This window comes from Macaca mulatta, chromosome 12, assembly GCF_049350105.2.
Source record: "Macaca mulatta isolate MMU2019108-1 chromosome 12, T2T-MMU8v2.0, whole genome shotgun sequence".
Lineage (NCBI taxonomy): Eukaryota > Metazoa > Chordata > Mammalia > Primates > Cercopithecidae > Macaca > Macaca mulatta.
Window position 1 is genome coordinate 142,900,405 of NC_133417.1, and position 27,602 is coordinate 142,928,006.

Here is a 27,602-nt window from a genome sequence, read left to right on the forward strand (position 1 = left end):
GGCAAAAGAAATAAAATAGTGTGTTAAAAACAAAAGGAACTACACATGGCTCTCAAACAGAAAGGTCCAAACTTCACGCATATTAGAAGTATTCATTAAAACTACTCTAGGTTACCGTCTGCCCACCCCACGCCCCAGCACACTAGCAGGGATTAGGACACGGCTTGGCAACTCACTGCGTAGTGTAGGTGTGGGGACATAGGGACCCCTATGCTGACGAGAGAGTCCACAGCAGCTATCTCTGCAGAGGACAGCTGGCCGGTGTTGGTTTGGGGACATAGGGACCTCACAGTGCAGATGAAAGAGTGCACAGCAGCCGTCTCTGCAGAATACAGCTGGCTAGTATCTGTCCACTTCAAAAGGCACGTGCTATTTAACCCAGAAGTTCCACCTCTGGGAATTTATCTTGCACCTCTACGCCCATGATATGAAATTCCAAGTCATTCGCTGCAGTATTGCTTGTAGCAGCAAAAATGTGGAAACAACCCGATTTGTCCGCCATAAAGGACTGGTCAAACCTGTTGCCATCCACACAAGGAGTGCCACGAGCTCCTGTGCACCTGTGGAAGGAGCTCTGAGCTAGATTGTTTAGCAAGAAAAGCCTCAACATATAAGTTCAGTGAAAAAAGCAAGGGCAGAACAGCACACGGTGCTACATGTGTGTGACAGTAAAAGGGAGAAAGCATGCATGTTTGAGTTTGTGTATTCCATCACCTTCAATATACATCGTCGGGACACCTGGCCACCTGCAGGACCCACTGTCATCCTGGGAGAGGGAGGAGGAAGCTCTTGGATCCCTTGTGAAAGAGGCGAGATCATTGCTCAGCCTGGCTCCAGAGGCACGCGGTCCCTGTGCCCCGAGAAACTAACGTGCCGTCTCTGCTCTCCCACCGCTTCCTGGGTTGGGCTGCGGGGAGAGGCCTTGCTACAGTGCATGCCTCATCAGCACTGCAAACAAACAGGGAAGGATATCTGGGGCCATGCAGGGAGACCCTGGGGGACCCTGGACAGAAGCCCCTGAAGTGATTGAGCTGATTCCTGGGCCCTCTGATGATTCTCCCTCTGCCCTGGAGGCTTGGCTTCCCCTGGCTGCTGCCAATTCTGGAGGACACAGTGGACTGGGCCACACAGTGGAGGCTGGACTATGTGTCCAGTCCACCCAGATGTCACTGTGCCTGCCAGTCCTTCTTCTCCTTAGAGCACAAGCCCTCTGATGCTCCCAGACAGTGGAAACTTTTTGTTCCCCAAAGCCCTCCAGCTGGCTGGGCTGCCCTCCCCAGACTCCCTCCTTCCTTCCAGATGTGAGCAAATCCCTTTCCTTCCACCTTACTCTCAGCCCCGGTTCACCTTCTGTTCCTGCCCAGGGCAAACCGCCCTATGTGCATCTCTGTCCTTATCCGTGGAACCATCCTTGTCCTCACTGTGGATGGAATTTTTCAGTGATACCTAACATCTGTCCCAGAGCCATGCAAGTTCAGAAAGCACATTCCAGGGGGACAGTTGTGTCCCTGGTGCGACACGGGAGCGGGCACACATTCTCTGTGCTGGGCATAGGGACAGCTCCAGAAAGAGAGAGGGCAATGTTCTCCTGTTTCCTGAATCCATCCTCTGTAGTTATGTGACCCAGTTGTGTGGCATAGGCTCTCCTGACTCAGGTACCTATCAGCCCCCAGAATAGGTGTTGCCAAGGTTCCTTTGGATAAAATGTAAAATCTGGCTGAAGGCTGAGTCCTCGTGCATGTAGGGTGACCCATGACAGCATGCATGTGTTGGTCTGTAGGGATGCCATAACAAAGTGCCACAAACTGGGTGACTTAAAACAGCAGAACTGTATTCTCTCACAGTTCCGGAGACCAGAAGTCCGAAGTCAAGGTATGGGCCAGGTGAGTTCCTTCTGGAGGCTCTGAGGGGAAGGTGTTCCAGGCGTCTCTCCAGCTTCTGGTGCTGCTGGCAGCCCTCGGCCCTCTTTGGCTTGTAGACACATCACACCAGGCTCTGCCTCCATCTTCACGTGACCGTCTCCCTGGGTATTTGTGTCTCTGTGTGCAAATTTCTGTTTCCTTATAAGAAAGTCATTGAATGAGGGCCCACGCTAATGCAGTACAACCTCATCTTAACTTGATTGTACCCGCAAAAAGCCTGTGTCCAAATAAGGCCCCATCCATGGGTTCTGGGTGGACATGAACTTTTAGGGGATGTTACTGAACCCAGCGCAGGGTTCTTACATTCTCACCATCACATATATGATTTTATTCTTCGGGGTGCTAAGGTGTGGTGTGTGCCATGTGCTCTTAGCCCCTTAGAAAAGATAAGGAAACTTATTTTTTTTCAGGTCCGATGACTGAATATATATTTTTTTCTTTCTCTTAGGATTCCAAGATATATAACAATATGTCATAAACTGACCTGAAATACTTGTTTGTTCTGCAGCAAAATCCATTAATAATACCTATAACTGGGACAGTTTTATGTTCCCATTCTCGATGTGGCTATTTATAGTGAAACCTCACTTTCTCTGTGTTGGTTAACATTAAAAACTGGAACTGCTTCTGAGATAGGAGGCGGGACTTGACCCCAGAGGTGGGGCTTGGACACCAGGCTAGATTGAGGACTAGGTAAAACAGGCCCGCTGGGGAAAGCAGTCTTCAATCAGACACGCCCACCAATGTATGTCAATTTACCGTTGCCATGGCAGCACCCAGGCATTACTGCCCCTTTCCATGGCCATGACCCAGTGATTACTACCTCTTCCTTGCATAAATCACTCCTTAATCTGCATGCAATTACAAGTGGGTATAAACATGACTGCAAACCTGCCCTGAGGTGCTGCTCTCCACCTGCGGGGTAGCCCTGCTCTGCAGGAGCCGACAGGGAGCTGGAACACTGCCACTTGAGTAAAGCTGTTTTCTTCTACCTACGACTTGCCCTTGAATTCTTTCCTGAGCAAAGCCAAGAACCCAGATGGGCTAAGCTCCACTTTAGGGCTCACCTGCCCTGCATCAGTTTAACTAAACTATTAGAATTTTTAATGTTTAAAGAAGGAGTAGGATTGTGACCATTCTGTGAGACGCGGAGTGAAAGAAGGTGCTGCAGTCCGACGTCTGTGTACTGAAATCCTAACCACCGAGCTGACAGTATTAGGAGGTGGGGCTTTTAGGAGATGATGAGGGTATGAGGGTAAATGAGATTAGTACCCTTATAAAACAAACCCCGGGAAGTTCGTTCCTCCCCTCCAGCCAAGTGAGGACACAATGGGAAGGGGATCCTCACCCCTTCTATGAACCAGAAAGGGGGCCCTCCCCAGACACTGAATCTGCCAGCACCTTGATCTTGGGCTTCACAGCCTCTGGAACTGGGGGAAGTTAATTTCTGTTGTTTATAAGCCACCTCGTCTATGACCTTTTGTTACAGCAGCCTGAACGGCTCAGCCTGAATGGATGAGGCACATGGCATGACTTCCGGGCCTCTGGCCGGGTGCTTCGGGGAGGATGGTGTGATGTTGCATTATCACTCAGACACTGTGGAACTGCCTGGGTTGGTGGAGTGGGGACCCAGGGAAGAGTTCAGTTCTGTTCTGGAAATGTTGCCTTGAGGCAGCTGAGCACTACCCACAGGGAAAGGTCTGGCAGAGGTTCACGTGAGTTCGCCTGGGTCGTATGGGAGAGGGGAGCCATCAGTGGACAGGGTGGTCAAAGTCACATAGTTCCATGAGGTCTCCTAAGTAGGTCAGTGGAGCAGAGTGCTCAGGGTGGAGCCCTGGGAACCTCAGAAACAAGGAAGGGGTGAGCAGAGGAAGGGTCGCCCTTAGGGCACTGGGAGGGAGGAGCAGGGTGAGGGGTGGGGGCAGAGGGGAAACAGCAGTGTCTGTGCTGCAGAGAGACCCAAGGGAGACACGGGGAAGAATGTCACTTGCACCTTGCAAAAGGGAGGGTCCTGGCGACCTCAGCCAGAGCCATTTTAGTGAAGTCGTGGGGAGGAAGGACCACAGAGGACTGAGTCCTGACTGGGGCCGCAGTGGGACTGGCAGTGGAGAGGAGGGGGCCCAAGCCAAGGAGATTGAGTTCGCGGCAAAGAGGCCGGGCGGTTCTCCACTGCCTTTCCGTCCGCAGGTGCGCCTGCTGCCCGGCCTGTCCACAGCTGTGCTGGTTGCTGTTATTCAGATCTGGATTGTACCTCTGACCGGACTGAGGTCCATCAGCAAATGATGGGGCCTCGGCGGTCTGGCAGTGTGTTCAGCTGCTGGCATGCTGCCTCGGGAACAGAAAAGCCACCTTGTTGTGTGTAGGGGTAACAGCTCCAGGGAGGCGTGAAGAGAACTCCTCGGCAAGGAGTGCTGCTCCAAGACTGAATGGACTTTTTTTTTGAAGTGAAGGGTCTGGCCTCTGCAAGGGTGTTTTTGCTGCCACCTTTGAACTTCTCTGTGAGTTTTTTAATTTGGAGCAAATCGCCTTTTATAATCATTCTATATGTACTTTTTCTACGGCTGCGTAGCGTTCTGCTTCCCACAGCTGATGTACCCAAGCCCCATCCTTCTCTGGTATAAAGAACGTTGGGATGAACATCCACAGGCAATCATCTTCGTACTCATCTTTGATTGTTGCTAGAAGGGAAATTGCTGGGTTCAGAGGATGATGACCACTTGTTAAGACTCCTGGAGCATCCAGATTTCCATGCCTCCTTCATCTCGTGTTCCATTACACTGCAGAATTCAGTGACAGCCAAGAATTTCCATTCATAAAACTGAATGTAGGGTTTTCTTTGGAAGCCAACAGATGACTTCAGGCTTGTCATCAGACCATTGCACTGGGCTGATTCTGAAGAATTTGTAAGTTCTTCACATCACTTTAAGAATACTTATAATTTTACTTATTCATGAAAACATTTAAATAAGCTTCTTACTATTAAATAATTTCTTATTGTGAAATAAACCATTTACTTCATTTACTTATGCTTTTTAAAATTAATGAAACTAAAATTCTAAGGTTAAAGAAAAAATTCTAAGGTTAAGGTAAAATACAATAGTAATTTAGTTTAAAAAAAGAAAAAATGCTGATTTTCTTATTTACTGATGTGAATTCTCAAGATGTTTTTATATTACATATTGAAATAATGTTAATTTGTGAGCCTGTGATTTTGAACAAAACATGCATAATTGAAGTAATCTATAATCTGTGAAAAAGGTATCTCCATTTTTCTCAAAGGTTTTAATTAGAAAGTCAGGGTTGGAATCTACTCTTCACCTAAGAATGAGATGGTTTCCAGAGATACTAACAAGTCAACACATCTTACTTTGATGCCTTGTTTATTATCAGCACAATATTTAAAATTGGGGTTTTATTCTGAATAATTCATTTCATGCTATGAAACTTCCAAAAACGACTACAAAAATGAAACGAATTTACATTCTTTGTAAAATGTTATTAATATGAAAACTGGACACCATGTGGAAGTGACATTGTGTTTATGTAGGGAGGGTGTGTTAACATTTTTTCAGCATGGTTGAGTTGGCTCTTTTTGAACTTGAAACTTCTACTGTCTGGATAGACAGTGCCACCTCCCTGCAGCAAACATGGGTGTCCCGTACTGTTCTGAAGACCCTCAAGCTGCAGTCAACACGGCGGTCATTTGTGGAAGGATTCTTTCTTGCTGTCTTGATTTGCAAGAACACCTCTGAAGGTCTTTGAATAGTAAATGCTGTTTCCATGGCAACTGCAGTCCTGCTTCAGTGATCCCTTAACCTGTGTGCCTTTGATTCAAAGCACCCAGGTGCTCATGGACTTCCCCAGGGGTGTCCCAGGGTCCTGTTCACAAGCATGGGCTCTGGCATGGACGGCCCCACCCTGGCCGCACCACTGATTGTCCACACGACCTCAAGCAGGTTATTTGGCCTTTCTATGCCTTCCTTGGAAAATGGGTCTAATTCGTGGGCGTGTTGTAAGAATTAATAAGAGAATCGACACACAGCACTCAGCACAGTGCCTGGCACATGGAAAGCTCTTGAATCGGGCTCCGTCCCCCAAATCGAGCACCTCAGTTGTCTGTAAATGGGCGCATTGGCAGTCCTGTGCAGTAATGCAAGATATTCTTGGTTTTCGGTTTCCTTTAAATTCTTTTTAGGTTTCTTTTAAAATGATCAGCAGTCCTTGATGACGTATGTGCTGTGATTTTGAACAAAATATGTATAATTGAAGTAATCTATACCTGTGAAACCCAGGGATCCCAATTTTTCTCAAAGGTTTTAATTAGAGTCAGAGTTGGAATCCACTCTTCACCTAAGAATGAGTTGGTTCCCAGAGGTACCAACAAGCCAACATGTCTTTGGTATGTTATTCTTCTGCCCCTCTTCTTGGGCCTGGGGATTTTTATCTCTTCCTAGAGAAAGGGAGGCCCTGAGAGGTCTTGGTGGTGAAGGGTTTGCAGACGAGAGGAGTGAAGCAAACCCTGCTGGTACTGCAGAAGCCGCATGGAGCCAAGAGACGTGTCCTTGACATCATAGATTGGAGTGCACTCGCTTTCTTTCCCTCCCTCCCTCCCTCCCTTCCTTCCTTCCTTCCTTCCTTCTTTCCTTCCTTCCTTTCTTTCTTTTTCTTTCATCTCTTTCTTTCTTTCCCTCCCTGCCTTCCTGCTTTCCTCCTTCCTTCCCTCCCTTCTTTCCTTCCTTCCTTCCTTCCTTTCTTCCTTTCTTTCTTTCTTTCTTTCTTTTTCTTTCTTTCTTTCATGACTTAAATCCACATCACAAAGCATTTTCACAGATCGCTTGTTTCTAGTTTTTTTTTTTTTTTCACTGTAAGTTCTGGGATAGGTGTGAAGAACGTGCAGATTTGTTATATAGGTATATACGTGCCATGGTGGTGTGCTGCACCCATCAACCCGTCATCTAGATTTTAAGCCCCGCATACATTAGGTATTTGTCCTAATGCTCTCCCTTCCCTTTCCCCCTACCTCCCGACAGGCCCTGGTGTGTGTTGTTCCTCTCCCTATGACCATGTGTTTTCATGGTTCAACTCCCACTTATGAGTGAGAACATGTGGTGTTTGGTTTTCTGTTCCTGTGTTAGTTTGCTGAGAATGATGGCTTCCAGCTTCATGTCCTGCAAAGGACATGAACTCATTTTTTTTTATGGCTGCATAGTATTCCATGGTGTATATGTGCCACATTTTCTTTATCCAGTCTATCATTGATGGGCATTTGGGTTGGTTCCAAGTCTTTGCTATTGTGAATAGTGCTGCAATAAACATATGTGTGCATGTGTCTTTACAGTAGAATGATTTGTAATCCTTTGGGTGTATTCCCAGTAATGGGATTGCTGGGTCAAATGGTATTTCTAGTTCTAGATCCTTAAGAAATCCCCACACTGTCTTCCACAATGGTTGAACTAATTTACACTCCCACCAACAGCGTCAAAGTGTGGAGCGTGCTTTCGTTCATTCATTGATCGTTCCCTGTGTGTGACTTTCACAGTATTAATTTGGGATCCTGACATGAAATGGCCTAACCGGGGTGGAGTGGCAGTTGTGTTCCCGGCACAGGACTGGCCCAGCCCCCAAGCCCTATAGCTTCCCTAACACCATTCACTCAGGCTCCGTCAGCCTCCCCCGGGTTCCTGGGCTTCTCCACTTGCTTTCATGCAGTTTGCACCCTCGGGTGATGGTGTTGCTCCTAATCCTTCTCCTTTGCCATATTTACAGGACACTTGTTTGCAGTTGCAGCCACATTATGACTTTACAACCCCTGGACGCCCCCATGTCCTGCCCAGACCCCTGTTTTGAACTCCATCTGACAACTTGACACCCCCCTTTCCCCCAACACTCTTCGTTACCCTGCCAGCAGCTGCTTCTCCTGCGTTTCTCGTCCCCCCACCTCAGAGCTGCTGGATGCAGGGCTCCCTCCAGCATGTTCCCCTCCCATCTTCAGTGGAATCGTGAACCTGGCTGAGGCCCCTCCCCTCGCATGGTGACCTCGGCAGCCTCCTAGTCCATCTGCTTCCAAGATTGGCCCCACCGCACCTGCATCTTCGTCTTGGTGTCCTAGTGATCCTAGGACACGCCAGCCTTGGGATTGAAAACAGCCTCTCTCCCCGCGGCAAGGCCCCGTCACAGCCATCCCTGTGCCTGTCATCGCGGCCCCCTGGAATAAAGTCTGCCTTACTATCTTCACAAAAGGAGAAAGAAAACACAACCCTCACGCTATGGCTCCCTGCCTTACCATCCTTAATGACTCCCATAGCTTACAGGATACATTTTAAACCCATATCATGGCACCGGGGGCCTCTTAGCCTCCTCCTTCCTGCCTCTCTCCCATGGGGGTCCTACACTCCAGTCATACTGAGCTCCTGAACAGTGTTTCCCATCATTTTCCATCCTTCCAGCCTCAGTTCCCCCTCCTCCAGGAAGCCCTCCCTGACTTCCTCGGCTGGGGTAGGAACATTTGCACTAGCGGCTTATTATCCTCACAGCATTTTTCCTGAGGTTTGGCTTACAAGAGGTTTTTCTGTTGAATAAATGAAGAAATCAGCAACAAGTGTAATTGTTGTTGAAACAAAATATTTAATTTATTATATTAAACATAATACATGTTTATTATAGAAAAATAATAAGGAAAATTCAGGCAATAGTAGAAAATAAAAATTATACCTCATACTTGACCAAGCATAATACCTGTTAACATTTGGTTTTGTTTTTCTCCATTCTTTTATCTGTGACTTTTTTTTTAACATAGTCTCAATTGTGTGTCTCTAAATAGTGCATTTTTAAATCTTTTTTTAAGGAAAGAAATAAACATAACTCTTGCATCAAATGCTCTGTAAAAATGTTTTAGTGGCCACACAATATAGCTTTGAGGACACACCATCACATCATCATTTCCATGTTGCTGGACACTCAGGCTTTTGTGTTTGTTTACTATGGTGAATAACATTGCAGTGAACATCTTTTAGAGTGAAGTTTTTGTACTTTAAATTATTTCCTTAAATTCGAATATTAGAAGTGCAATTTAAATACAAAGCATATAAACACGGTTAAGGACCGTTATGAGGAGCTTGTTTCCAAGTCGCTTTCCTGAAAGGGTGTATCAGTTTACACTTTCATTTGTGTTGTCTGAGAGTGTTTTCTCATCACAGGATTAAATACTGTGATTATCTCAGCTTTGTAAATTTGACAGCTAAAAACTGGCAGCTAACTAATTCTTAGTCATCTGAAGTTCTTTTTCAAATTGTCAAAACATGTCTTAGAGTGAGTGCTGATATTTATAATCTTGTTGATTTGTGGATTGCTTATTAACCTTTTTCATAGCTGTTGCAAATATTTTTTTCGGCAGTTTAGATTAGGAACCGAATATCTCCCTCATGTCTTTAAAGAAATATGCCTGCCCAGGTGCTTGATAACCCTAAAATGGAGATTTCTGCTGGGCTTTCTCTTATATGATATTGAGGCCGTCATGGTTTGTTGAGCAGAGGAGTGAGTGCTAAAAGCTGGAGTTCAGTAGAACCACAGTGATGCCTCCACCCTGGGTAAATGCTTAACCACACTCCTCCCTGTAAAAATGACAGTGTCATTAAACATGGACCAGCTGTTCCATGAGCTCATTCCTAGGAAACAGTGGCTGAGTAGCAGAAGCCTGACAGGTCTCCATTTCCGTCCATGTGTGGGATGTGTGCACGTGACGTAAAGCCTCGCACATCGCTTTGGGGAGGATCAGCTTGAGTCAGCTTCTGGCAGAAGATTGGGACCGTCTTTGGACAAATTTGAATATTAGACACCAAATCATCTAATGAAAACCAGCTGGGAGGAGTCGGTTTTCTTGTGTTCTTGGGCATTTGACAAATGGTGGGAGATAGTTATAATTTTAGAAAGGAAAACGTAATGCATATTCTCATGATGATTTGTCAATTGGATATTTCGCAGAGAGGAAAACGTCTGAAATGTCCCAAATAAAGCTATCTGCTGTCATGAGAACACAGCTGGCAGAGGGGAAAGCAGTATCGGTCAACAGGAGGTCGTCCTGCGGACGTCAGTGCCCCGACACCTCGGTGTGTCCCTTGGCTGTGTGGCCTTGGGCAGGTCACTGGTCAAGCTTGAGATAATGACACTGGTCTGCTGGGAAGCATGGCCCTAGGCCAGATGTACTAGGAGGCCCCTTCCTGGCTGTGATTTTAAGAAGAAGGGAAAATGTTTATTTGTCTTGTGAAAGCCAGGCGTCGGGGAGGACAGAGCCAGCAATACGGACAGCCCATCACGCTGAGCTGGAGGTCCCGCCGAGCTGAACGGAAGCTGCCTCAACTACAGTAGGTGACTCACCGGGCCTCAATTTCCACGCTGGTGCTGTGAAGATAATAACACGGACTTTGCGAGGCTGTTGAGGCTTACCTGCGCTAAGACACAGAAAGTGCCCAACACAGCGCCTGCAGAGCCAGCACTCGGTGGCAGTCTAAGGAATGTCTATCACAGCGCTCCCAGATGGCAGGTCCTGCCTGCCTGGGTCCAGCTCCAGCTGCGCGGCTCAGGGCTGTGGGACCTCGGCAGGCTATGTCTCCTGCCTGCCTCAGTTTCCGTATCTAAGCTAGAAAGCGTGACTGTTCCTCCCCAGGGGGCTCTTATGAGAAGCAAGCACATGGAAGCGTGCCAGGCATTTTCCCAACGTCTGGCACATCCTCAGTGGCAGGGTCTCCTTCTCCCTCTCCTCCTCTTAGAAATATTTTCCCTGGGAGTCCCACAGAGGTCGTGAGGATGGCAGAGGTTGCCGGCACTAACAGCTGTGTGGGGCGGCCCAAGGCCCCACTTTGAAAGTTCCATTCCATCCCTCTCATTTCATCTGAGGAGTGCTATGTTCTCCCTGGGGAGAACTGGCCTGTTGCGTATGAAGAGTCCGGAGATTTTGAACAAGGGAACCCCTTCAGCTTCGAATGGCCGTTACCGTTGATGATCCCAGAAGTTCCCTTTCCAAGTGATGACCCATGGACTTGTGTCCCTCGTGTGATAACCTGCACTACACACATATCCTACACGTGTCCGTAGGTGGTTATAAGCTGCCACAGCCATACAGATCTGAGAGCCAGAGGCCTTTCAAACCAGCTAAGGCTCTGAAACGCTTCACCTCGACTTATGAAAGCAAATCGGGGCACATCCGTGATCCCACGAATGCTAATTTGCTTGTCACACATCAGAAACCCAGGAAGGCACAGAATAGATGCTCTCTTACTGGCTTATAGGTTGGGTACTTTTAAGTTGGAGATGTTTAAATCAGAGATGAACCTATTGCAACAATACGTTTCATGTCATGTGAGCCTTTTGTTTTCTAGCAACTAAAGGGAACTGTGGTAGCAAGAGCTGGGGCACAGGGATGAGGAAGACAGGTAAGGGGACAGAAGCTGGGGCAGCAAGGAGTGACTCAGGTGAGGCTCAGGAGCTCTCACCCCGCAGTGGGCAGCTCGTCACCCCTGCTCCCCATGTCTGTGTCCCTTCAGGAGAAGCTGGCCAGGGACTGGGCCGCCACTCATAGACAGCTCCTATGTCTGCACACACGTGTGCATGCCTGTGTGTGTGTGCAGGTGTGTGCGTGCCTACATGTGTGTGTGCACACGTGTGTGTGTGTGCGCCTGCATGCATGTGTGTCTGTGTATTCCTTTACTAGATGCCCTCTCTAAGTAAATCACATTTAAGTGCTGTAATTAAACCATCTGGCAACATCTTTTCTTAATGCTTTTTCACCATTCACCAGGTTGAGAATTTCTTTTCCTTATTTTGGCTTTTGCATCTTTAACGAAATGATATGACTTAATATAGTATCATTCTTTTCAAATTCAGTGTTTCAGTAAATAGTTATTTTCAGCAGACAATTACTTAGGTAGAAGTAGTTTAACATGGCATTTATCTCTGAAAAAATTGTTTTTTTTTCCTTTCTGTCTAGATCCTTTAAAATATATAATATTGCATCATATAAAATATTGGCCTGTACCAAGCACCTGTATTCGGAAAAATAAAAAAGGTAACTTCCTATTGATTCAGCAAAATGTTACCAAGGAACTTCTCGCACACATGGTAGACTCCAAATGTGGCGGTACTGTGATTATAGATGGCATGTGGCCACACATTTGTTATTAGGCTGATCAAATGAGCCTCTCCTTCTAAAATTTCCACCATAGCGTGACGCTTGAATTGCCCACATTTCAGTGATACTTTCTGGTCTATGAATATGAATTCTGACTGGGCGTGGTGGCTCACACCTATTATCCCAACACTTTAGGAGGTTGAGGCCAGTACACTTGAGCTCAGGAGTTGGAGGCCAGCCTGGCCAACATAGTGAAACCTCATCTCTACTAAACATCCAAAAATTAGCCAGGCATGGTGATGGCAGCACCTGTAATCCCAGCTACTTGGGAGGCTGAGGCAGAAGAATCATTTGAACCCGGGAGGTGGAGGTTGTAGTGAGCCAAGATCATGGCACTGCACTCCAGCCTGGGTGACAGAGCAAGACTCCGCCTCAAAAAATAAAAATAAAAAATATGGCATAGTGGCCGGGCGCGGTGGCTCAAGCCTGTAATCCCAGCACTTTGGGAGGCCAAGGCAGGTGGATCGCTTGAGGTCAGGAGTTCAAGACCAGCCTGGCCAACATGGTGAAACCCTATCTCTACTAAAAATACAAAAATTAGCCATGCATGGTGGTGCATACCTATAATCCCAGCTACTTGGGAGGCTGAGGCAGGAGAATTGCTTGAACCCCGGGAGGTGGAGGTTATAGTGAGCCAAGACCACGCCACTGTACTCCAGTCTGGGTGACAGAGCAAGACTCCATCTCAAAAAAACAAAACAAAACAAAAAACAGCGTAGCAATTTCTACTTCTCTTCCCATCCACATGTGTTGATCTCTTGACTTTCACTTTATGTGATTTCTCACTAAAGCATAAGCTACTCATGAGCTGAAGTTATCTTTTGGCCCTGAAAACTAGCCTTTACATGAGCTTACCCTTAACTGTAGCCGCTTTCTGCAAATGCCCAGTCTGACCACCTCCGGCTACCTTTGGTCCTGCAAATCTGTCCACTGCCCCATTCATGAACTCTGCCTTTAAAAGGTTTTCGAAGTCCACTCCTTTCTGCTCTGCCCAAACTCAGACCCTCCTCATGGTTGGCTTGAACCACAGCAGAACCTGCCTTGCTGGGTCACCTTCCTTCAGTTCCTTCTCATGGTTTCTGGAATTCCTTGAGCGTACACAGCCGGCCAGCTTTACAATAACTTTAGAGAGTAAGGATCAGTGCCCCAACTTCTTGTTTCCTTAGTGGCTTTTTAAAAAATAGTAGACAGTATATAGCTATCTACTGGCAATAGGAATGAATCTCTTAAAATCAAGGTGGGGAATGTGGTTCTTATGCAAGAGAATCAGTGTTTTGTGTTCAAGGAGAATTTAATATTTGAAAAATAAAAAAATAAAAGATCTTAAAACGTAGGTTTCCATTATGATCAGATGGTTCTGTCAAAATGGAAAGAAAGCAGGGAATGTTCTGTACTCCTCAACACAAAGTTTATCTTGTTCTTGAAAAAATATTGAACTATTTTTTCAATATTTGTCCTTGCCAGGATTTCACCCGGGCACCCGCTGTTGATACGTTCTAAATTTGGTTTCCTTCTGATTGTTCTAAGAGAATATCTACTTTATCATATTTTGAAATAAGACTTTACAGTATCTAAATGTGGATGATATATCCTTGTAACTATGTCCCTGATATTGAAGCTCTGAACATAACCTCTCAATTTGAGTCATCTGTGTTTCCAGGTATTGCTATAGATAAGTCACAAAATACTGAATTTTGGTGTCTTATATAAATGGTTGCAGTGTTTCATTCTTCACAAAGCATGAGAAATTCTTTTACAATACGGTGGCAGTGTACCATTGTTTTAGGTGAAGAACAGACTTACCACACATTGTGCTTTCTTTCACTTTGTGAGACAGTGAAGGAGGGACCTTCTCTTCAGGTGAAATGAAACCCCCACACGGATTAGCCTAACTTCTTCAGCTGAGGGCTGGGTCTTCTTTTATTACAAATCTGCTGCATCTTTATACGTGGTTTCACTGAAAAAATAAAAAATAAACATGGGAATTCCCTTTCCAAGGCTCTAAGTCACCACCAGGCGGCATAACAGACCTCTGTGTCCCTGGTCTGTAGGAGACGGGACAAAGACGGGACAGTGCTGGGAGGGCCCGTGGGCAGTAGGATGCCAGGGCCTCGCCAGGAAGCCTCCGTAGGCGTCCGGGAGGAGTTTGGACATTACCCCATTCTCAAGGTGAAGCCTCACCAGGGTCTCGCCAAGAGACCTGAGGGGTGAGATTCACCTTCTCCCTGCGCCTCTGCACTTCTCTCTGGATTTCCTGTCTGCACAGCCAGTGCCGGGCATGGTGTGGGGTGGCTCCTCACAGTTATCCTCACTGGGTGTGTGGTTATCTGACATCAGTCCTCCCCAGAAGGTGCAGCTGCCCCTGGTCGGTCGTTCTGTCTGTAGCTGGCGTGGTATCTGGCACGGGGGAGGCCCTGGGTCCGTGTTTGTTGATGGAATGAATCAATGTGTGAATGAAGGAAGTCACATTGGTGGCAGAGGCCGGGGGGGGACTGTTTGGGGACAATTCAGATCATTCTGAGGACACATGCAGAGGCCTGCTCTAAGACAGCAGCCGTGGGAGGGCACGGAGTGGCATTGAGAGAGGAAGCTGACTCGATGACGGGCGGAGAGGTGGGCGGAGGCTGTCTCGGGAGCGCCAGCAGCTGGTAGTGAGTGGTGGGCGTTTCCTGACACTAAGGCTCTGTGCAGAGTGCGTCGTCTACAAACACTGTCTATTGTCTCGTTTCATCCTCACAAAAACCACCCCTATAAAGTTGTCGCTATTATTGTCTCTCCTTTACACACGAGTCTGGGCACAGGGACTTCAAGTGAAGTCTGCTAGGAGGCACTGGTGGTGCCCCACAGGAAGGAAATGCAGAGGAAGGACTCAGGAGGCACTGGTGGTGCCCCACAGGAAGGAAATGCAGAGGAAGGACTCAGGAGGCACTGGTGGTGCCCCCCAGGAAGGAAATGCAGAGGAAGGACTCAGGAGGCACTGGTGGTGCCCCCCAGGAAGGAAATGCAGAGGAAGGACTCAGGAGGCACTGGTGGTGCCCCACAGGAAGGAAATGCAGAGGAAGGACTCAGGAGGCACTGGTGGTGCCCCACAGGAAGGAAATGCAGAGGAAGGACTCAGGAGGCACTGGTGGTGCCCCCCAGGAAGGAAATGCAGAGGAAGGACCCAGGAGGCACTGGTGGTGCCCCCCCAGGAAGGAAATGCAGAGGAAGGACTCAGGAGGCGGCAGAAGTTCTGCTTTGAATGTGTCACATTTGAGGTGCCTCAGGGGCTTCCAGGAAGAGGTGTCCAGACGGCCGGGGCTGAGGCTTGGAGGAGTCAGGATTGGAAATATGGACAGGGTGCCCATCAACATCTAGGTCATGGTCAAAGTGGGTGGTGGGGTGTTACAGGAAAGAGCTCTGCAGCCCTCCGGAATCCTAGCCTGCGCCCGCAGATGCACAGGGGCAAGGACGCAAAGGCAGTTGTGCATTTTTCTTCTTTTCTGTGACATTCAGAAATAGGCAAAATGTGATACCCTGCAAAAGTGACTGTTTGCTATCTGCCGGAGTGGCCATCAGTGTCCGTTAAATGAGAGCTGTGCAGAATGGCATGTGTTTGCCCTCTTATTATTTTTGCTTTAAAAACATTTTTTAAAACCCTGTGACTTTCAAATGCAAAAATTAAGGAAGACAAAAGAACTGTACTTGACACCTTGAAAGGCCCAGAGGGATTCTTCACCTTGGGTCCAAGAATTCCCCCAAGGGCCTTTGGATAGATTTCCAGAGATCCCCGAAATTGAATAGGAATAAAAGGGTAGCATTACCTTCCATTATGAATGCCGGCAAAAACCTTCAGTAGCATTAGAAGTCTGTGTGACCTCAGCACCAATAGAAACCACAGATATTTCTCTGTCACTTTAGGGTTGTTGCTGAGAGCTGGGGAAATGGTTGGCAGGCATCACCGTCGGTATTTGGTAGAATAAGGACGTGCATGCATGTGCTGGCTGTTGAACTGTTGCCTCTCCACTGCAAACCCTCCCTTCCTTACCACAGGGCCAGAGCTGTGCCCTATCGGGCCCTGCCCCCAGGAGGGCCAAAGAGCCTGGGCAGTGGGAGGAGGGAGCCCGGAGCACGCTGCTTCCTGCCTGCTTCCTGTTTCTCTGAGCGTCACCCCAGCAACGGGACTTCACCCTGGCAGCAGCTGTTGGTTCCGTTTGTAGTGTTTTTCACATGCCCAGAGACCACCCTCATCAGTCCCGCCTGAGCCCCCGCGGTCCGGGTCCCCACTCCAAGCCTTCTGAGACCATCACCCCGGTCTTTGTCTCCAGCCCTAGCTGTTCCTGAGATGAGGCCTCTGTGGCATGAGACCTCCTTTGCTTTTTCAGCCATGCAACACCTGTTTAGGGGCTTCCTGTACTGCTTCTATTGAAATCACTGCTGTCATTTCTTTTTTCCTGACTTGGCTCTGATTGATATACTGTATCAGGATTTAAAAATATTTTTTGACAACGTGTTTCAGAATAATCAGTTTCCTTCATAACCCTATGTTTTGTTACATGCATTTAAAAATGTTATTCCAAGAATGCCCCACAGGCTTCACCAGCCTGCCCGGGGGATCCACTACACAAAAAAACAGAGAGCTGAAAGCAGTTGCCAGCCTGATTAATTGCCCTTTTCCTGAGCTGGGCTTAAAAGCCTCTAGGAACACAAAACATAAAGGGTTTTCTTTCTGTTCTTCCTCCCTTTCTTTTCAAATGAAGTTATGGAAGAAAATGAACTTTGTTATTTTCCCCCTTTAAAAGTAGTACCTGCTCATGGAAAAAAAGAAAAAAAAAAAAAAAACACTGGAAAAGAGAAGTAAAGAAAAAAATATTTGTATCTTCTTTGTGACATAAAAACACCCATGGCTCTATTTTGATGTATTTCCTTAGGGCCTTTGGTGTTGTTTATTTTTGCAGAGACATAATTGTCATGAACTTTGTCATAAGCATTTCCAATTCTACTTCATACTTGTCATAAACACTATTTTTATAGCTGGACAGGATGCTATAAAGTAGCAGGTTGACCTGGCCCTTTTCTTTAATGTAAAACTTTTAACATAATTTTATTGTGATAAAATATACCTAAGATTTACCATTTTAACCACTTTTAGGTGTACAGTTCAGTGGTTTTAAGTGCTCTAGTGTGTAGCCATCACCATCATCCACTTCCAAAACTTTTTCATCTTCCCAAACTGAAATTCTGTACACATTAAACACTGACTCCCCAGATTCGCAGAGCTGAAGGTGGAATGGGCATCCCTTTCCCCAGCCCTTGGCAACTGCCATGCTACTTTCTGTCTCCATGAATTTGATTAACGTAAATTTTTTTTTTTTTTTTTTTTTTTTGAGACAGAGTCTCGCTCTGTCGCCCAGGCTGGAGTGCAGTGGCCGGATCTCAGCTCACTGCAAGCTCCGCCTCCCGGGTTTACGCCATTCTCCTGCCTCAGCCTCCCGAGTAGCTGGGACTACAGGCGCCTGCCACCTCGCCCGGCTAGTTTTTTGTATTTTTTAGTAGAGATGGGGTTTCACCGGGTTTAGCCAGGTTGGTCTCGATCTCCTGACCTTGTGATCCGCCCGTCTCGGCCTCCCAAAGTGCTGGGATGGCTTGAGCCACCACGCCCGGCCTAATGTAAATTTTTACTACTGGGCTTCGCTTTTCCAATAAAAGTTCAAGGTATATCATTTAAATGTATATACTTTAACGCAAGCAGTGTTGCATGACGCCAGCCTGCCTCCTTTCCTCCTTTTTAAAAAATTAGACCAGCAACTGTTGTTGGATCCCATCTTGCCGGTCCTGAGGTTATCTTTCTAGTGAGACCTGAAAATTCATATGGGGACATGACAGCTGTCCATTTTCATGAATTTCAAATGTGGAGGGCTCATGGTAGTGAGATGGTTTTATCTTTGTGGGTTTTTTGTTTTTTGAGACAGAGTCTCGCTATGTCGCACAGGCTGGAGTTCAGTGGCGTGATCTCGGCTCATGATAACCTCCGCCTCTCAGGTTCAAGCGATTCCCGTGCCTCAGCCTCCTGAGTAGTTGGAATTATAGATGTGCACCATGCCTGGCTAATTTTTGTATTTTTAGTAGAGATGGGGTTTCACCCTGTTGGCCAGGCTGGTCTCAAACTCCTGGCCTCAAGTGATCTGCCCACCTCAGCCTCCCAAAGTGCTGGGATTACAGGCGTGAGCCACTGCGCCCGGCCCGGGAGATGGTTTTAAAACAGAGATGTGCCCTGGTTGCCTTCTCTGAAAGTTTATCTCCACACAGATCTCCTGACCTTTGGTGTGGCTGATTTGATGTGGAGTCTGTTGGATTCACACCATCTGGCTTGTTTTCTGGGGAAACTGCACTGGCTTTCGTCTTCCTCCTTTTGTGATTGCATAAACAAAAGGGTAAATTGTTTTCTTAAAAATTAGTTTTAAATTGTGCTAAAATACACATAACAATGTTTGCCACCCTAACTATTTTTTCAGTGACATCAGGTATAGTCATCCTATTGTGCAGCCGACACCACCGGCCATACCCAGAACTTCTTCATCTTGCAGAACTGAAACTCCGCCCCCTTAAACACTGACTCCCCATTCTCCTCTCCACCCAGCCCTGGCATCCACCATTCTACTTTGTCTTGATGAATTGTATGAGGTACCTTATCTAGCTGGAATCATACAGCATTTGTCCTTTTGTGACTAGCTTATTTCACTCAGCATTATGTCCTCAAGGTTTTCTCACATTGTAGCAGGTGACAGCATTTCCTTCCATTTTAAGTCTGAGTTACATTCCACTGTGTATATATACCATGCATATTTCTCCATTTAGCCATCAGTGGACACTTGGGTTGCTTCTACCTACAAAAGACCAAATTATTTTGTCCATTTAATATAAGGTATTTGAAAGCCAGGCACAGTAGCTCACATCTATAACCCTAGCATTTTGAGAGGTCAAGGCAGGAGGATCACTTGAGGCCAGGAGTTTGAGACCAGCCTGGGCAACATAGCAAGACCCCAATCTCTACCCAAAAAACTAAAAACTACATAATTAATGTAATGTGGATTATTTGAAGTTTCAGTGCAGACCCCTTCTTATCACTGTATTATCTGATATTACTGAGCCACCATGAAACCTCTAGCACAGCTTACCTGTGGTACCAGGAGGCCACCCTCCCAGTCACATCAGAGTCTGCCTGATTTTTCTGCTTTCCTCACTGCCTGGGTCCCTTCGCCTTCCCCCAGAGACGAAGATGCTGCAAGTTAGAGTTGGAGCTCTAATATTATATTCTAAATGTAAGACATATATTTTAAATAATCATAGAATGTTAGAGCTAAAAAGGTTTAATATGCTTTATATTAAAAATCTATTTATCTCATTAATATTCTGAGTCCATCGCATCTCCACGGGCAGATCATTTCCCCTTTTTCTAAAACCTACACCATGGGAGGGTCTCTTTACCGAAAAGGAGAAGTTCATGAGCTTCCATTGCCTAATATCATTCTTCAGAGGCACAGTCATCGCTCCTTATCTGGCTCTCGAAGTTCAAGTCCAGCTGTCTAGATCATAACTTTCAACTAGGAAATAGCTGGGTGCCTTACAAAAATAACCAGCGCAAAGTTCAGGCCTCTTGTTCTAGAAAAGTGGGAAGGTTACTCCTACTACAGCCACAAGATGTAGACTTCCAGTTACTGTTGGGGTTCTGTGTGTTTAACAGGCATACCTCTTTCCTTACAGCGGGTGTACACAGCAGGCTATGTGGAGTGGAGCGAGGTAGAGGTCCTGGGGTGTGCAGGAAGGTGGGTGGGGAGGGGCTGGCGTGTCAGGGACAAATGTCAGCTCCCAGATCCCTTGGTAAAGTGTGACTGGGTACATCAGATTTAGATTAAATTATCCTGAAACTATTTTTTTTTTTCTTTTTTTGAGACAGAGTCTCACTCTGTGACCCAGGCTACAATGCAGTAGAGTGATCTCAGCTCGCTGCAACCTCTGCCTCCAAGGTTCAAGCAATTCTCCTGCATCAGCCTCCTGAGTAGCTAGGATTATAGGTACCTGTCACCAAGCCCAGCTAATTTTTGGATTTTTTAGTAGAGACAAGGTTTCACCATGCTGGCCAGGCTGGTCTCAAACTCCTGACCGCAAGTGATCTGCCTGCCTCAGCCTCCAAAAGTGCTGGGATTATAGGTGTGAGCCACAGTACCTGGCCCCTCAAACTATTTTGTAGATTGCATTATATAGATCAAACACCTTCATTGCACTTACATCTCTAGTATTGTATTTACTTAAATAATGATTATCAATAGCAACTCATTTAATTGTTATAAACCCTGGGAACTGGGTACCATTATCACTCCCATTTTACAGATGAGGAAACTGAAACACAAAGAGAGGATATGTAACTTGCCCAGCGCTGAAGATTCCCACCAGGCACAGCGTCCCTAGAATCTGTGCTCCCTGTCACCACAGTAGACAATTGTACTCCAACATCAACAATAAAAATAACTTTTCACTGACTTAAGTATTATTCCTTCTCCAAGTTAATCTTCCATTGGTCTAACTTTGATTCTAGCCTTTAGGCAAGAGTATCTTGTTGTGAGACGTGTAATTTGTTTCCTTTCAGGTGCTTTGCAACACAACTCTCTGTTTATCTTACAAGCAATTTTAAATGCTATTTAAATTCTGACAAGCCTGAGTTCTGTACTGTGTGATTACAGAGCAAGCACTAACTCACAAAGCTACTGTGTCCTGATTATTTCTCTAATTGTAGAGTAATTTAAGGAAGAAGGAATAGATCAGCGATAACTGTAAAATTATAATGATAATGGCAGTTCTGATATCCATACCCAACAAAGAAATCAGCAATAAAACTACTGAAAGGGTATAGATAAAATTTGTAAATACTTGCAGATTATGTATATGTCTAATCCAAAAAGTCAGTCTCAAACTGAGAGTTCAGTAAGATAGTTTGTAATAACAGAAACAAAAACCAAAGCATTCCTATATCCTACTATAATGATTTTTTTTTTTTTTTTTTTTTTTTTTTTGAGATGGAGTTTTGTTCTTGTTGCCCAGGCTGGAGTGCAATGGCATGATCTCAGCTTACTGCAACCTCTGCCTCTTGGGTTCAAATGATTCTTCTGCCTCAGCCTCCCGAGTAGCTGGGATGACAGGTATGCACCACCACACCCAGCTAATTTTGTATTTTTAGTAGAGACAGGGTTTCACCATGTTGGTCAGGCTGGTCTCAACTCCTGACCTCGGGTGATCCACCCTCCTTGGCCTCCCAAAGTGCTGGGATTATAGGCATGAGCCACCACGCCCAGCCTGATTTTTAAATAATGGAAAAAATGATAAGATCCCACTCAAAGTTGCATATAGGAATAAAGAAATATGCAGGGCCTATATGAAGACCATAATAATTTACTGAAGGACACAGTTAGTTGAAAACTGCAGAGAGTGATACCTTGTCTCTGAACAAGAAGACTCCACATTAAAGAGACACAGATCCATCCCCAAATAATTGATAAATACAGTTGGCCCTTTGTGTCTGTGCGTTCCACATCCATGGATTCAACCAACCTCAGATCAAAAATATTTGGGGAAAAAAAAGGCTGGTGCGGTGGCTGGCCAGGCACAGTGACTCAGGCCTGCAATCCCAGCACTTGGGAAGGCCAAGATGGGAGGGTCACTTGAGGCCAGGAGTTCAAGACCAGCCTAGTCAACACAGCGAGGCCCCATTACAATAAGTAAATAAGAAAATATTTGGGCCGGGCGCGGTGGATCAAGCCTGTAATCCCAGCACTTTGGGAGGCCGAGATGGGCGGATCACGAGGTCAGGATATCGAGACCATCCTGGCTAATACGGTGAAACCCCGTCTCTACTAAAAAATACAAAAAAAAAAAAAACCTAGCCGGGCGAGGTGGCGGGCGCCTGTAGTCCCAGCTGCTCGGGAGGCTGAGGCAGGAGAATGGTGTAAGCCCGGGAGGCAGAGCTTGCAGTGAGCTGAGATCCGGCCACTGCACTCTAGCCTGGGCTACAGAGCGAGACTCTGTCTCAAAAAAAATAAAAATAAAAAAATAAGAAAATATTTGGAAAAAAATGGATGGTTGCCTCTGTACTGAACATGTACAGACGTTTTCTGGTCATTATTCTCTAAACAATATAGTCTAACAACTATTTACATAGCATTTACATTGTATTAGGTATGAACAGGAACCCAGAGATGATTCAAGTACACAGGAGGATATGCGTAGGTTATGTGCAAATACTCCACCATTTATATTAGAGACTTGAGCATCCTCCAATTTTGATACCCCAGTGGTTGGAGGGGGTCCTAGAACCAATGCCCCTTGAATACTGAGGGACAACCGTCTAATGGATTTCAAATAAAATCTCAGTTTAGAGGGGAAGGTTGGTTGAAAGCTTAACAAATAGACTCTAGGCCAGCATGGTGGCACATGCCTGTAATCCTAGCACTTTGGGAGACTGAGGTGGGCCCATCACTTGAGCCCAGGAGTTGGAGACCAACCTGGGCAACGTGGTGAAACCCCATCTCTACAAAAATACAAAAATTAGCCAGGCGTGGTGGCACATGCCTGTGGTCCCAGCTACTCAAGAGGCTGAGTTGGGAGGATCACTTGAGCCAAAGAGGTGGAGGCTGCAGTGAGCCATGATCATGCCACTGCACTCCAGCCTGGGCAGCACAGTGAGACCCTGTGTCAGAAACAACAACAACAATGACAAAAAGAAAAAAAAAAAAACAAATAGACTCCTGAGTTAATCTGGAAGAATAAATGGAGAGGCTGGCCAAGAAATTTTTGATAAAACATAACACGGGTGGTTTTCAACTTTTTTGTAGCCCACAGATTCTTTATTCAAACACAATCTCACCTCCCTGTTCAAATACTTTTGGTGGGTCCTTTACTGCTTCCTGAGTAAAGCCCAAGTTCTTTAACTTGCGTATTGTAAAAAGAGCATTCTGACAATACCCAAGGGTGTTCAAACAGCAATGTTTAAAATTCCCACAGTTCCACCACTTCGGCGAGCAGCCCTGTGTTTATTCTGTGTGTCCTTCTGGTCTTTGCGTGCCTATGTCTTTTGCACAGTCCTATTCCTTTTTTCTTTTTTGAGATGGAGTCTCGTTCTGTCACCCAGGCTAGAGTGCAATGGTGCGATCTTGGCTCGCTGCAACCTCTGCCTCCTGGGTTCAAGCGATTCTCCTGCCTCAGCCTCCTGAGTAGCTGGGATTACAGCCCCACGCTACTATACCTGTCTAATTTTTGCATTTTTAGTAGAGACAGTGTTTCACCATGTTGACCAGGCTAGTCTTGAACTAGTGACCGCAGGTGATCTGCCTGCCTCGGCCTCCCAAAGTGCTGGGATTACAGGCGTGAGCCACCATGCCTGGCCGCAGTCCTATTCTTAATTGTGTTTGTCTGAGGACTAAGAACACCGCAAGCTTGGCTTTCGGAATAGCCGTAAAGCAACAACACAGCGCTGGGCTCGAAGGGGGACAGCTGCCTGAAACAGGAAAGAGGGCAGAAGCTCCCTGCGTGTGCCAAAAGCACTGATGAAGTTTTAAACCTAGTCCAAGCTAACTGAGCGACACTAGACCTTCCCGCAACTTCTCTAATCTGGATGTAAATTGTAATTCTAGAGCCCCTTGTTTTGCAGGAAAAAATAATCTGTGTATGGTCAAATAACAGATGGAATGAGCTGCCAGACAGAATCTGTTGCTAGTGCAACAGAACAAAGTACTTGTTCACGCCAGACTCAGGTCCCCTGTTACCTGCAGTCCTCCGGGCAGTCCTGTCTGCTGGCTGTGTCTCCCTGCTTTATGTAGGAAGCTGGAAGAGGTCAGGGGATTTCCTTGAAATTGCAGGCTAGTGAATGGCAGAGCAGGAGCTGGAACCTGATTATCTGCCAAACCCCTGCTTTGGAGCTTGGAGGGCTTCTGCACGGGTCACTGCATTCTCTGCGTAGGGGTGCAGGGTTGCTTGCTCTCCCGTCGGCTTACTCTTGGATTGGGCCTTCCCAGAGGTGTCGAGAAGCAAAACCCAGTTCTTTGATCTTCTCACTTCAGCTGCTCTTTCTTCCAGCCAACTTCCAGAATTACACCCTTTGGCGTGACCACATCACATCTGAAATCTCCACTCCCCACTTTCCACCCAGTGACCCGCACCTCCCATCTTTCAGTGCTCCTGGCGCTGACTTTCTTGCAGTCCCTGACAAGCAGCCCTGCCTTCGCGTTCTCACTGGATGAAAGAAGGCAACAGATGTTAGATGCTGTGTGCACATATTCCCATCTTGACCATTCTTTCTGTGTACGCTTTTCTGTGGATCTATTGGGGCCCCATCCAGCTGCGTAAGCTGAGACGTGAGTGTGCTTACACAGTGTGGGCACCTCGGATGCAGGTATGGGCCCCTCTAGATCCAGGGCCACTTGGCAATGTCTGAGACATCTTTGGTTGTCACAGCTGGGGTGGAGAGCGCTGCCAGCATCTGGTGGGTGGAGCCAGGAATGCTGCTAGCCATCCTGGGATGCACAGGACAGCTGTCCGCAACAAGGAACTGTGCAACTCCAAATGTCGAGGGACCCTGCTCTTTATTAATCCCAGGGTTTCCCAAAAAGCTCGACACCACATTTGATACAGATGCCACCAACAGGGTGGAGACAAGGGGCAGGGGCTTCAGTGTAATCTCAGCAACTAAAATCGAGCCGACGGTCAGGTGAGAGAAGCGTTTGGAAAGCCTCCAGTGCGTTTAGGGGACCACGCCCCCTCGGCATGCCAAGGCAGCTGCCCAGTGAGGTGCAGGGTATAAAGGTGGCGTGGTCAGGAGTGGCTATTTGATCTCCAGTTCTTCCAGAATTTCCACTCTCGTGCCAAGCATGTCTCTCCAAACGGCTGCTCTTTGGTGTTCTTCACGCTCCCCCTGAAGTTCATCTAAGATCTTCATTCTTCAAAGGTGAGGCTTGTCTGTTCTATGTCCAAGTCTTCTCTAAAGATATCCAATTTGTACACATGGAGAACATTTTTTGTAGTCGAATAGTTGACGACTTTTCTTTGAGCTATATCTCAAGGGCCAAAGTGCAAAAGGGCAAACCCTTCTATGAGAGTGTGGGTCTATGTTTTTAGTGTGATGCTGAAGTGTGTTTTAGCCTTTATTTTCCTTTATGGAAATGCATTTGCTTGGAAAGATCAATTTGGGGATGCTGTTTTAGGGGTTTCTGTACCTTCAGCTGGAAGGATACTCACTGTTCCTGATGTTCGTTTGTCTGCCCTTCAGTCGGGCCGTCTGCAAGCCAAGCTGCTTAGTGGCAGGGCTTTACTTTTAAGCCTTTGAATACATCTTGAGTACCTTAAACTTCTCTGTATGCTATGGGTACTGTTTGAATTCAGATTATGAAGTCCTATTCTCCCCACACTTCTTTTTTTGTGAATGACATTTATCAATGACATTTGTAATTGGTTGATTTCTGAAGTTTTCAGCTAGTAGCATAAAGATTTACTTCATGGCTCTGATTATCAGAGAACATCTTTTCTAGAATGTTAAACTTTTCTAGAATTTTCTAGAATGTTAAACTCATAGGCAGGATTACTGAGGCAAAGCCAAATAAATGAGGGAATCTCTGGAAAAAACATATTGCTTTTATTTTGTACAGAAATTGCCATTTTTTGGCCAGGCGTGGTGGCTCACACCTGTAATCCCAGCACTTTGGGAGGCTGAGGCAGGTGGATCACTTGAGGCCAGGAATTTGAGACCAGCCTGGCCAACATGGTGAAACCCCATCTCTATTAAAAATACAGAAAAAGTAGTTGGGCGTGGTGGCGCACACCTGTAGTCCTAGCTACTTGGGAGGCTGAAGCAGGAGAATCACTTGAACCCAGGAGGTGGTGGCTGCAGTGAGCCAAGATTACACCACTGCACTCCAGCCTGGGCTATAGAGCAAGACTGTCTCAAAAAAAAAAAAAAAAAAAGAAAGAAAGAAAAAGAAAAGAAAAGAAAAGAAATTGCCATTTTCTATTCCTAAGTATATATTGAAGCATTTGATTTATTTCTTCTCAGTGGGGTATACTGTTAGCTGGTGAATGCAGTTGTTGAGGATAAAGCTTATTTTCCCATGTCGCTATCTATTCTGAACATTTTAAATGAACTATTCTGAGAGCATGTATAGATTTTTTTTTCTTCACAGGAGAGCTGCCTTAGGAGGACTTTTCAGAGTTTGTGCCTATAAGACTGAGAAATACATAATGAATTTTAGCTGTCGTGTTTTTAGAAGGTAATTGGTAGATATTTGCAGTGCATTGTCTGCATGAAAAACAGAATTGGGCCTGGTGCGGTGGCTCACACCTGTAATCCCAACACTTTGGGAGGCCAAGGTGGGCAGATTGCTTGAGCCCAGGAGTTCAAGATCAGCCTGGGCAACATGCTGAAACCCTGTCTCTGAAAAAAAAAAAAAAAATTGCCAGGTGTGGTGGTGCACACCTTCGGTCTCAGCTACTTGGAAGGCTGAGTTGGGAGGATTGCTTGAGACAAGGTTGCAGTGAATCAAGGTTGTAGTGAGCCGAGAATGTGCCATTGCACTCCAGCCTGGGCGACAGTGTGAGACCTTGTCTCCCCATGCCCCCCAAAAAAACCCCAAAACTCAGAACTGGTTTTCTTAGAGATGCTTTACTGGAGGTGTTTGTGGCCATTTCCTTGGCTACTGTGTATACAGGAGGTTTCTGTGGTACGGACTTAAAAATCATCAATTCTGTGGAACACACTGGGAAAACGGATACATTTAGGATTGCTATAGACTTATTCCTAGACACGTTTTGAGATGAGCTTAATTCCAGAGTAAAATACATTAGAAATTATTTTAAGTATGCCTCAGAGTGTATCCCAAGGCAACATTTAATGACGTAATGTAACACCATGGAAGGGCTCTGAGCCCAGGTACAGTGCACCTTGACTGGGACCCATACAGCTCCAAGGCAGGTCCTTCAACATTGGGTCCTCCTGCTCCTCATCCTCCCTCAACTCTGCCATCCACTCTTCCTGCACAGGAACCTCTGCTTCTAGTTATCTGCCCTCTCCTGGCCACTGTGGTGTTCTCATTCCCATGGAGCTCACAATCGGATCAACTCCTGAGTCAGTACAAGGCGCCAGTGCCTGCATCTCCCCTCCCCGCTCTCCACACCCAGCCTTTGGTCAGCAGCCTCTGAGGCCTCACCCCGCCCACTCCATCTTCTCTCACTGTCCTTTCAGCCTCCAGACAGGCTCACGTCTCTTCCATACTTAAAAACCAACAAATCATGAATAAATCTCCCCCACGCAAAGTCTTTTCCTTGGTCCCGCCTTCCTTCAAGGCTGCCGTCTACCATTTATTACACATGCACCAATCACAGAAAATGTTTAATTGCCAAATTTTAATGGCAGAATGTAATGACCAGTGTTTTTCTAGTTGCAAATTAAAGTCTTTCCTGACCTTGCTCTCTTCACTCTG

The 27,602-nt window shown here is 46.3% G+C and overlaps 1 protein-coding gene and 1 long non-coding RNA gene across 38 annotated transcripts in view; one reads left to right on the top strand and one right to left on the bottom strand.

Annotated features, from left to right (window-relative positions):
* Positions 1 to 27,602, top strand: part of LRRFIP1 (LRR binding FLII interacting protein 1) — a 167,662-nt gene that overhangs the window by 37,560 nt on the left and 102,500 nt on the right. The window lies entirely within an intron of this gene.
* On the bottom strand, positions 8,530 to 16,121 carry LOC114671454 (uncharacterized). Its single transcript, XR_003721482.2, has 3 exons — positions 15,909 to 16,121; positions 13,909 to 14,062; positions 8,530 to 10,319 (listed from the first exon to the last, which is right to left on the bottom strand). It is a non-coding gene; the product is annotated as an uncharacterized LOC114671454 (long non-coding RNA).